General features: G+C 44.9%; 1 long non-coding RNA gene across 1 annotated transcript; it reads right to left on the bottom strand.

The window, feature by feature from the left end:
* Positions 1 to 1,330: 1,330 nt before the first annotated feature.
* LOC308069083 lies at positions 1,331 to 9,560 on the bottom strand. The gene is made up of 2 exons (XR_013930279.1): positions 9,452 to 9,560; positions 1,331 to 8,379 (listed from the first exon to the last, which is right to left on the bottom strand). It is a non-coding gene; the product is annotated as an uncharacterized lncRNA (long non-coding RNA).
* Positions 9,561 to 10,812: the final 1,252 nt, after the last annotated feature.

The raw sequence follows: 10,812 nt of genomic DNA, 5'->3' as shown, positions 1-10,812 counted from the left end.
GCAAAGGAGTGTTATTTTCTAAGGTCACGTGTAGTACAGAGAATGGAAACGGCAGAGCAACAAAGGCTGTTCCCAAAGCTTTTTTGCTTTACCACCACGCATTTTTTTTTCACTAGCTACAGATTAGAGATACAGATACAAACTGAACTCACCACAGCCTATTCCTGTTTCTACTTGATTCTGAGAATTCAGGTGGGTTGGGGTTTTTTTGTAAGTCGATGTGGCAAAAAAAAACCCCACTCAAAATGAGGGTCTACTCATTTGTAGCTTTCGTGTTTATGACTTGCAGCAACTGTACTTGCTGCCTTCGGATTCTGCTTTAGATAGTGCCAGGCTTGAGCGTCTCAAATCTCCTTGCTGTGCTGGGTCAGTAGGGGCAACACTCGCTGCGCGGCATTTTTGACCTTTTCTGCTTTTATTGCTACAGAGGCTACAGCCTGGAGGAATTGGAGCAGCACATTTCTCTGCTCGCTCCATGAGTACAATGATATTAAAGATGCTGGACAGATGCTGCTGGGCAAACGGGGTAAGGAAGGAGAAAACTGTTGATGAACAACTCAGTCAATGTTTTCGTGTAGGCAGAGAGAGAGAAGGTACTACGCCACGAAGGCAGAGCTTGTTTTAAAGATTCTTGAATTCTAGGGCTTTCATTGCCCAGCCACTTGTGCAGGCACAAACACTTCTGTCGTTATTTTCGCAGGATGTGTTTAGAACCGAACATGCGAAAGAATTGTCATTTACTGCTGTTTTAGTCTGTGTTATGTACTGCCAAAATTTGTTCAGTCTTACCAATTTTTGTCAGTTTTGCTCTTCATATACTTTAAAAGAGTGTTGAGACAAGCAGAGAGCACAGCTGCAAAACCTTAGGTTGGTTCCTTAGCTATGGGAGGTTCTGTGAGATAGTTAGGGGCTACTGGGAGGAAAACACAACTTTTCTGACTCGTCTGATACTTCTGTAATGAAAATAGCGGTCTTTCTTTTCCAGCTGTTATCTGAGGGGTTACTACAAAGCAGCTCTACCCTGAATACATCCGATCTGGAGCTTAGCTCCAGTTCTGGAGCTTAGGTTCCAGTATTGAACCTGAAGATTGCCCCGCCCTGCAAAGCTGACACTTACTGGGCCGTGACGGTTTGGTGTGGTATTGGTTCAGAACTGACAGAAGGTGGCCTCAGACGCGTGTGTGTGGAATTGCAACAGCGCGTGCATGAACAGCCTTATTTCCGAGCAGCTTTACAACGTGAAAGCTGTTGAATCTGTCAGCTGTGTCCTGCTTGTGGGAAAGGGATGTAGGACTTTGGATAATTTTGTCTCCTGTCTGATGGGACAGTATTTTATTTTTTTTTCCGTTTGTTGGAAAGGCCGTAATTCAGGTTGATGTGAAGACTCTTCCCGTGGAGACCTTGCTTCTCTCCAGCATCCAGGGGCTGTTTGGTTACTGAATAATAGAGGAAGCGAGGGCATGCAAACGTGCAATGTCATAGCTGCTTTGAAAGAAAAGAAAAAACCCTCGGAAGCAGCAAGGGAAGAAGGCTGAATTTGTGGTGGCTTGGGGGTTGGTTTTGTTTTATGATCACCTCTGGGTGAGTCTGGGTATTCTGCATTTTTGTACTTAACTGCTCTGGTATCTAGAGGTTCTGTATCATTTCTGTGGTAAATGGCAAAATGTGAAGTTGTATTGAACTGTCCTGTCTGAATAAAGCAGCTGTCACATTTCTCAGTAATCCACTTATTTAAGAGCCTATAAACCAGTGCGTGAACCTGGGAGCAAATTCTTAACCTCTGTTCTGAGACAACTGTAACATCTATTACTCAGATGTTTTCTGAGGACTCTTAATGGTGACGGTGTGGCAGCGCTACCCAGTAATGGGTAGGTGCCGAATTACCTTTACTGCTACAGAGGCTACAGCCTGGAGGAATTGGAGCGGCACATTTTGTTTTTGCGGCTAAAAAAGGAACAGTCAAAAGTAAGGAAGAAGCGAGTGGTGCGGCAGAGCGGTAATAAGGGGAGCAGCAGCGATGATGAAAATGATATCGGCAGACGCGTTACAGAGGGCTGGAGGAGAGTGCACTTGGAAAGTATGAAAGAGGGAGCGCACGCGTTTCCCGTGATATTACAAGATAGGCACCCGGGCCAATATCAGGCATTTCACTGGGAAATGATTAAGGAACTACGGAAAACTGTCACGCGAAATGCACTATATTCTCCTTTTACACAAACTTGGTTAGAGAATGTGATGATGGGTCCGCAGCTAGTGACTCTGCTAGAATGGATCCGTGACAAAGTGCTGGACTTTCCACCTGATGGCACTTTGCAAATTCCTGCCTGGCAAGCGGTCGGCAGGCGATTGTATGATGCTGCCGTGGAGGGGGACTCCGTGGCAGGAATGTGTTTAGCGCCTTGGTGGCAAATTCTGACTCCTCTTCCGCCAAGTGTGGGCTGATTCTACTAACGGTGCTAAACCAGGGGAGGCTGTAAATCCCGCCGACAGCGCGGCTCTTCTCAACACACCGTCAGCGATGGCGACTCCGTCCACACCTCCTGTGCCGCCAAAGCTCCTGTCACTGATTGCAGCGACCCTCACAGCACAGGACCGAGCGCGGGAACAGGACAACTCGGACAATGATTCCATTGACACTGATAAACCTTTTGACCCAGGTCCTATAGACCCGGAAGAGGAGCTAGACCTTTTTCCTCCTCCCCCTGATGCACTGGCTGTATGTTCGGGGAGGGTGAAAGGGGGTCTGAGGGATCGGTGGCAGCAATGCAAGCGGGAAGCGCTTAAGCGAGGGCATTTGGGAGCCGCCATGGCACGTTCAGTATTTTGTCAGCCAAATCAACCTGCAGAGTGGCAGCCTGTGCAATACGAGGCTGTTAAAGGGTTAAGCAAAGCCGTGCGGGAAGGGGGGATTCATAGTCCTTTTGCTGTGTCCCTTCTTGAAGTGATGGCAGAGCCTTATCCACTCACACCACGTGATTATTGGAAGTCATTGCTTTGTGTGGTACGAACTCCGACGCAGTGCATGATGTGGTTATCTGATTTTTGCGAGCTATGTGTAGTGGCCTCGATTGAAAAGCTTAATCGGGGAATTGCTGTGAACTGTGAGCCGCTGGCTGGAGAAAATAATTGTGCCGTCCGATCCTGTGACTCAGGCAAGGTATCCCAGGGACGGCTATTTGCAGATGGAGGAGATGGCTATGAAGGCAGTCCGGGCAGGGGGATACGGGAGTCTGGGCGAGCCTCTAGTGCGTCCTTCGCCACAGTCTTGCAGGCTCCTAGAGAGTCATAGACTAACTTTATTGATCGGCTTCAGAATATTTTGCAACAACAAGTCGAGCAGGAGGAAGCTCAAGGGTTGCTTTTAAAACAACTAGCTGTGATAATGCCAATGAGAATTGCAAACGGGCATCGCAGCCCCTGCACAGTCGCAACCCCAACATGTGTCAAATGGTTATAACCCAGAACTCACAGCAGACTGTAACTCTCAGGTTGAGTTCTGGAATGCAGCGTAACACATTTTTGCTTCTCTAATCTCTTCTGTAAGAACAGTGCACGCTCTTCACGTGCTTCGTAAATAAGGCTGCTAGCTTGCTAAAGAAAGTAATACTACAATACTATTTCTTTCTTTTTTTTCCCTGGCTTACTATTATTAACAGGTGTCGATTCTGTCCGTCGTATGTTGCTACAGAACCGAGTTGCTATTGATCTTTATTATTAGTGCAGGGACAAGGGTGTGAAGACTTTGATAGGATGTGTTACGTCAGTCTGAGTGACCGCTCTGAATCAATCCACAAAAGCATACAAAACTTAAACCAAAGACCTGCAGCAGAGCCAGGGGTGGGAGGCCTTTGGTCTCTTCTCACGGCTGGGAAACTTTGGGCCGTGGATCAAAAGTAGTCCAGGATTTATTATAATCGCCTTAACCCCCGTATTGATGTTTGCCTTCTGTCTCCCACGCCTTTTTGTCCTGTACTCAGCGTTTAGCTGATTGTGACATAAATCAGGTCACGGGCACCCAGCTACACACAACCTTTGCCTTGTCGCAATTCACAAGCAAAAAAGAGGAGGATAGAGAATGTCTGAAGAGATATACAGGAGAGGAAAATGGGGAATGGCTGACCTAACAAGAGATGAGAGAACAGCTAGGTATTGTGAAAGAAAGGAGGAAAGACGAACACGGTTATCTAGTGACAAATAGGTGTCTGCACGCGTGTAGCAGTACATAGCTATGTAACTGCGTGAATGAGCTCTGCCCTGAGCCTGGTGGTACGTGCAGCTGCGGTTTGTGTCCGGGCTCAGAGATGTCGATACGGGCTTCTCTGTTACGGTCAAGTGTCTCTGGTTGCATTAAAAAAAAAAAAAAAAAAAAAAAAAAAGAAAAAAAAAAGGTGACTTTAATAAGACTGCAACCTAATCGAATTCCAAGAAACGTGAGATAAGATGAACTTCTGAATTTTGTTCATAAGTTGTAATGGAGTGCTACCTATATATGAATGCTAGAACATAACTCTGTTTCAGTGTGACCAGAATTTAGCATGCAACTGCATCAGCATATTGACAGAATACCTTTTGAGTTATTTCTTTTTTTTCATAACCTCTAAACTGGGAACAGCTCAAGGTGAAAAGAGACTGTTCAAATCCTCAGCTGTTGCCTCAGAAGGAATAACGTGTTCTTTGTGTACAGGTGAATTTAACACAGCTGACAATTTGTTTTGGGTTAGAAGTCAAGTATCCGTCACACCTTCATCCCCACCACCACAACCTTTAAGGTCGGTGGGAAAAGCATTCTGTACTCCGTTGCAGCGGTGAAGCTTCAGTTGAGCTGCAGTAGTTTGCGTACTTAACTGCAACTCCTTTGGTGAAAATGAAGTTGTCGTACAAGTTAGACTTTAACTCAAGTAACATACCATTTGATACCTTGTAAGCGAGAAAGATTGTGTCCTGACAGCATGCTCTTTCCCACACTTGTGCCTAGAGTGATACTTGAAATCAGTTTGCGTGTTAAGTTTAAACCTAATCACACAGATATCTCAAAGTCCACAAAGATACATCACTGCTTAGGGTATTCTTGCAGTATAGCAGGTGCAAAACCCCTTCCAAAGTAACGATCTAGTGAAGTGTTTTCTTTCAGGAACACCATTTTCTCACTTCTCATAGGTTATACACCATACAACACAATATCTCTCCCTCAAGTCTCTTGTGGCTAAACTGCATTCTGCAAATTTGTGTTAGAAATAGATGCTTGCATTTTCACCTGGTGAAGTTCCCTAAGCTAAAGGATTGTGACCTAGGCATTGCTACGAAGCTCAAAGATCGTGACAACAGCGATGGAGAAGAGTGATTTAACATGTAGTTGATTTATGGTTCATACAGGACTATATCACACTACAAAACCGGTATGAATTCAGAGTTGTGGATGTACTGCATGTTCAGGTAATAGTTTATCTACATTTTTTTTTTTTTTTAAAAAGGTGCCTAAGCTATAAATACCGTATACTACTATCTTTCCCTATTTTTGCAAGCATTTTTTTATTTCCCTGTTTGTGTATAGTTTTATCTATCTATCTCTATGTAAACAACCAACACAAAGCAACCAGAACATTTTGAGAAACTTTTATAGTTAACTTCTGCATTTAATTCCAGTAACAATCTAGAGGTGTCCATTCAGCTGTTTGTTTAGTTCCAAGTCTTCACTCTATGCTTTCAGGTTCTTTGAAAAGCAGCAGTAACAGTTGAGCGGTTATTTAAAGTAAAACTTTGCTCTACACAATTTCCACTTCCATGCCTTAGAATGGAGGCACAGCGGAACACTCGCCCAAGGGCAAGATTTCAAGAGCTTTTAAGTAGGTTTTATCTTTTCACGTTAGCATAGAAAATGTTCCTTAACAGCTTATATATAGAATTTACAAGTTAAACACAATTTCTCATGCTCACTTATTTGATTAGAAGTTCCTGAAAAATATTTTCATAAAACTTCCATAGCTTATTGCACGTTCTTATAAATAACCATAAACCTGTATGTTGACCTCTGCATGAAATGCACCGATAACAAGTTTAACATTTTGTGAACCCGACTGAAATGTACAAACGTACACATAAAATAAGGCCAAAATTGGTAATTAAGTAGTGAGAAAGAAAACAAAAGTAAAAGGGATGACAACTGTAGGACAAGGCCTCAAGGACAAGAGTCCAAGTACTGATAGCCTGATGAATAGAGACTTGTTAGAACTTGTAGGGCACAAGCCCTGGGAACAAAGGAACAAGGTAACTGCGGACCCCTGAGCCGTTACAGTTGAGGAGGCAACCAGACCGACAGAGAAACAAGTAGCCAGATAAGGGAACGGATAGCGCCGATATGTAACGTTGTTAATCAAGAAAGCTGCGTAGAAAGAAACTCCCTAACTTTGGAATAGAAACTGTTGCTATGGCAAGGTAAACTAATAAGTTCCTATTGTTCTAACGGTGTGCCTTAAATACCAACCAATCAGTGTTTTTTACGCTTAAGATTTAACCAATCAGTGTGTAATATGTAGAAGGTAGAAACGTCTATAATTGTAAGAAAATCACTAATAAATGGACAACTTGCTTGCATCAAGCTGCGTCCCGTCTCTTCATTCGCCGCAGACAACTCCATAACATGGTAAAGCAACCTTTTACAAAATAAAAACCAACAAAGAAACAAAACCAAAAACCACAAACAGGGGTGAATTGTAGAGAACAGAGACAGTGGGTTGTTTTGACATTGGTAATGTGCAGCTGAGAACCTGCAGCAAAGAGTCAAATAACTTTGAGGGAGCACGAGAAGAAACCAGCATGAGACACAAAGAAAGGAGGGATGTGATCTCACCTGTGGAAGGCAAGTGACCAGCAGAGAGTAGCCTGTCGCAGCACTCTCCAAAGGAGCCAGCTGCAACCAGGTCTTTTACCATCACACTCTCCAGGGCAGTCCCTCTGCTGCCTTCTAGTCTCGCCTCATCCAGGGCACGCTCACCCTCTCTGCTTCTTCCTCGGCTGCCCAACTGCTTCACAGAACCAGCCACAGCTGCACCTTGTCTACACCAGCCAACCCACCGCCCCTGAAGCCAGCCCACAGCTGTCTGTTATCAATGCTCATTAACCCAGCTTCGTTCCTCTGCAGTAGCCTATAGTGCACAGCGCTAAGGAATGTGTTGTATGAACCTTCCGGGCCGTTCCGCGTCGATTCACAGTCAGTTACAAAAATTGAAGGACATGTCACAGGGCTTACGGCATGAACTTTTGGGAGATGGGTTGCGGAATCTTTTCAAGTCTCGGGGAACCACCAGACGGTTGCAGGAGTTTACAACACGCGGAGGAATATTGTTATTGCTAATTGTAGTTATACTGACCATTATTCCCTGTATGCTGAACTGTACAAGACCCATGATTCAAAAGTAGTTTAACCTCTAATGTTGTTTCTGCTCAAAATAAAGACGGGGGAAGTGTAGAGAGCTTTATGGCCAGTGCTGGAGGCCACGATGCCTGTGAAGGGCCTTGAAGGCTAAAGAAGAGAGAAAGTACGATAAGGTTGGCTGAACGCCCGGAAGGAAGACGGGATATGAAGCAAGGCCAGGGCGGATGCGCGATGCCACATCTCGGCGGCTGGCTGAGAACATGAAACCCACAGAGATAAGAAAGAAGAGAGAAAAAAAGGCAAGAAGTTCAGTGCATTTGCAGCTTAGTAATTAACCAATTATATGTAGCCAAGACGTGTGTGAACAGTATTGATTAACCAATGATAATTTAGTATGGGGCGTGTGAACAGCAAACGAGGATATTATAAGCGTGGGTTCTGGACTAATAAAAGGTCTTCTGGTTGAACTCGGGAGTCCACGTCATCGTCTCCTCAGGCAATGTGCTCCTCCTCCTCGTCTGCCATTGCATGGACCTGCAAGGCCACACCATAAAAGTTAAAACAACGTTCATGGTGCATTCACTCCTGCCTGTGTTTGTCTAGAGCAGCTGTGACGCTGCCCCTGGTGTTACCTGCTCAGAGAACTGCTGCACCTACTGCTGCCACATTCTCCGCACCTCCTTCCGTTTCTCTGCATACTGATGTCTTTCTGCCTGGAGCCGGGGAACTGACCCTGAGAGCTGTTCAAAACAAAACAAAACACAAAGAAAATCATATTGGCTAAATACATTTGGCAGTGACTGCTTCAGGGATAAAGCCTGAAGAAACCAGTGTTAACGCAAAGCTCAGGCTGCATTCTTCTGCCACACAAGTTTCTTTACAGACATGAAGATCTGGATGTCATTTCGTACAAGTCCTGAGCAACCCGGGTTTCCAGGCCTGCCCTTCTCCTCCAGTGCCACCTGCAACTGCTGCTTTGCATCCAGACTCCCTGCCTGATTTGACAACTGCCAAGAAAAATCAAAAAGTCATGGCAAAACGTTAACACGCCACTTCTGCATAGCCTTTCCCCTGATAGCAACCTGCCACATGATCCATGTTGCAACCTTAAAGTGCTCCAACTCACGGTGATGTTCAATTAAAAAAAAAAAAAAAAAAAAAAAAAAAAAAAGAGGAGGGGGGAAGGAGATTAAAATCAAAAAGCTTAGATTTTAGCCCTGTAAAACAGGCTGAGCTAGACAGCTCCTCCCTACCAATTTTGTATTTACTATCTGTTAGATTAAAACCTATTTTCTTAATCTAAAAATCTGGCTCAGAAACTTTGTGCATTTCCAGAGTCTGTATTACACAGCCAGATCAGATGGTATAAAAGCTTGTGATTTTAAAAGTTGTCAAACACGTCAGGAATTTAAAGCCAATGTCTGGAGCATGTCAGTTGGCACACAGTACTTTTCCCAGAAGAGGAGCAGCTGCCTTTATTTCAAGGGTAACTTAAGCCACTGACTGGGGAGGAAAAAAAAAACAAACCCAAAAATAAACAAAAGAGCAGTTTCTTCCCTCACAGGCTCAGGTTCACACCGGCTTGCTCTCTGAACTGCTAACAGCTGGCTTCCTGAATTCCCTTCCTAACTGGCTGCTTCTCTTAACTTTCCCCAGCTGACCTTCAAGTTACCATTGTCCAATTCACCTTCTGCAAGGGTGGGTACAAACACCACCCCTATTCAACTGGCTTCTCAGTGAGACCACGAGACAGCTGCGTAACCAAAATGCCAAACAGATACAAAGCAGGAAAAGTCTTCGTATTGTCACGCGCTGTATGTTCAGTCACCCTCTCATATTGCAGAACATTCTTTTCGCAGACCAGCGTCACAACAGCTTTCAGCCTCCTGCTCCAGCTCCTTCAAACAGACCTTCTGTTCCTCAGAGGCCTCGCTGAAGGCCTTTGACCAAGAGGATGCCTTGATGGGGTTTTGTGCCTTCCTTTCAGAACAAGAGTTAAGCCTTGCCCCCACTCTCAGAAGCACAGTCTTACAACGGTCAGTGTGATCTACCCTCACAGCCTGGAAGCAGTATGGGCACCTGTTGGATCCTCCGTTCAGCCATTTCCAGTTTCTTACGCAAATCCTTTATATATAACTGCAAGGCTGAGTCCTCGGAAACCAGGCAGTGAATCTTCTGTGACAGCTGTGAATTCTGCAGCTTCATTTCCTCACTGCTTTTCCTGAAACAAACCAAAATTAAAGCAGCATCACTGTATGTACTACGGGTCTGGGCAAGTACATGTCATAAATTTACAATCCAGCTAGTCATGACACTTAGAATCACAGAAACATCACATCCAGTCACTTTTTTTAAGCTGAATATCCAACCTCCCAAGTCACCACCTGTGGTGCATGCCCCTTGTGATGTGTTGTGGCTCTACCGGGAAGAGCAGTTTTACTATGAAGTAACAAGCAGCAGATGGACTTACCTTTGTTTGCACAGCTCCTCTTTCAGGTGTTTTTGCTGCTTCATTAACTCTTCATTACGCTGCAGAATAAAAGAAATAACTGATTCAGCTGCAGACTTCAGCAAAATACTTCACCTTTAGCACATCAGCTGAACTGGAAAGCATCAGAACTTTGGCAAAATCCTTCACGACAGGTTGCTTAGAACCTCCTGAATTTGCCAGGAATAAATCTGCTCAGCCTTTTCAAACGCGATGCTACTAACTGAACGTGAGGTCCTTTCTGCAGACTTCTGGATGAATATCAATACTGAAGTGTCTGCCTGATGGAGACCCTCCTGAGACAAGGTCTCGGTGGCGCTTCTGTTGCGTGGAGCTGGCAAGACTAATGAAGTAAGGTGCCGGATCTGAAGACAGCAACTGGACCACATGATTAGTGGTCACAGAAACCTGAATGAAGTTTGCCTTGACCATGGAGAACACAGGGCTTTACAAGGTTAATTAACAATTCAGAATGTTCATTTCTGCCTCTTCTCCGAGCAGGGACTACAGACTTTGCATTAGCGTACTGACAAGCAAATAGCCAAAGGCAGAGCTGCTGGTGAAGCATAAGCAGAGGTGACTCTTACCTTCTCTGCCTGTTTTTCCTGCAGAGAGACGTAGGCCAAAGTGCGTTCCAGCTCCAATTCCCTCTCGCGCGATGAACATAAACGATCAGCAAGGCTCTCGGCTTCTCCTGAACAAGTCAGAACAGAGTGAGTTGAGGCTGGACCACAAAGGGCTTTTTGGAACTGCTAAACAGCACTTTCTACTTTGTCAACAAGCTCTTAAGGCAGCACAGAGCTTTGCAAGTCAGCAGACCTGGTTCCGCCCCTGGCTCTACAGGTGGCTCACTAGCAGCTCTGGGCAGTAAAGCTCTCGGTAACTACCATCCTCACTTTGAGGGAGATGATGAAACTTCCCCTGCAGAATAGGCAATATGTTGGTTGGGATC

This window comes from Falco punctatus (assembly GCF_963210335.1).
Source record: "Falco punctatus genome assembly, chromosome: 9".
NCBI lineage: Eukaryota > Metazoa > Chordata > Aves > Falconiformes > Falconidae > Falco > Falco punctatus.
The sequence above is the reverse complement of the archived record's forward strand: the minus strand, read 5'-3'. Positions and strand labels throughout refer to the sequence as shown.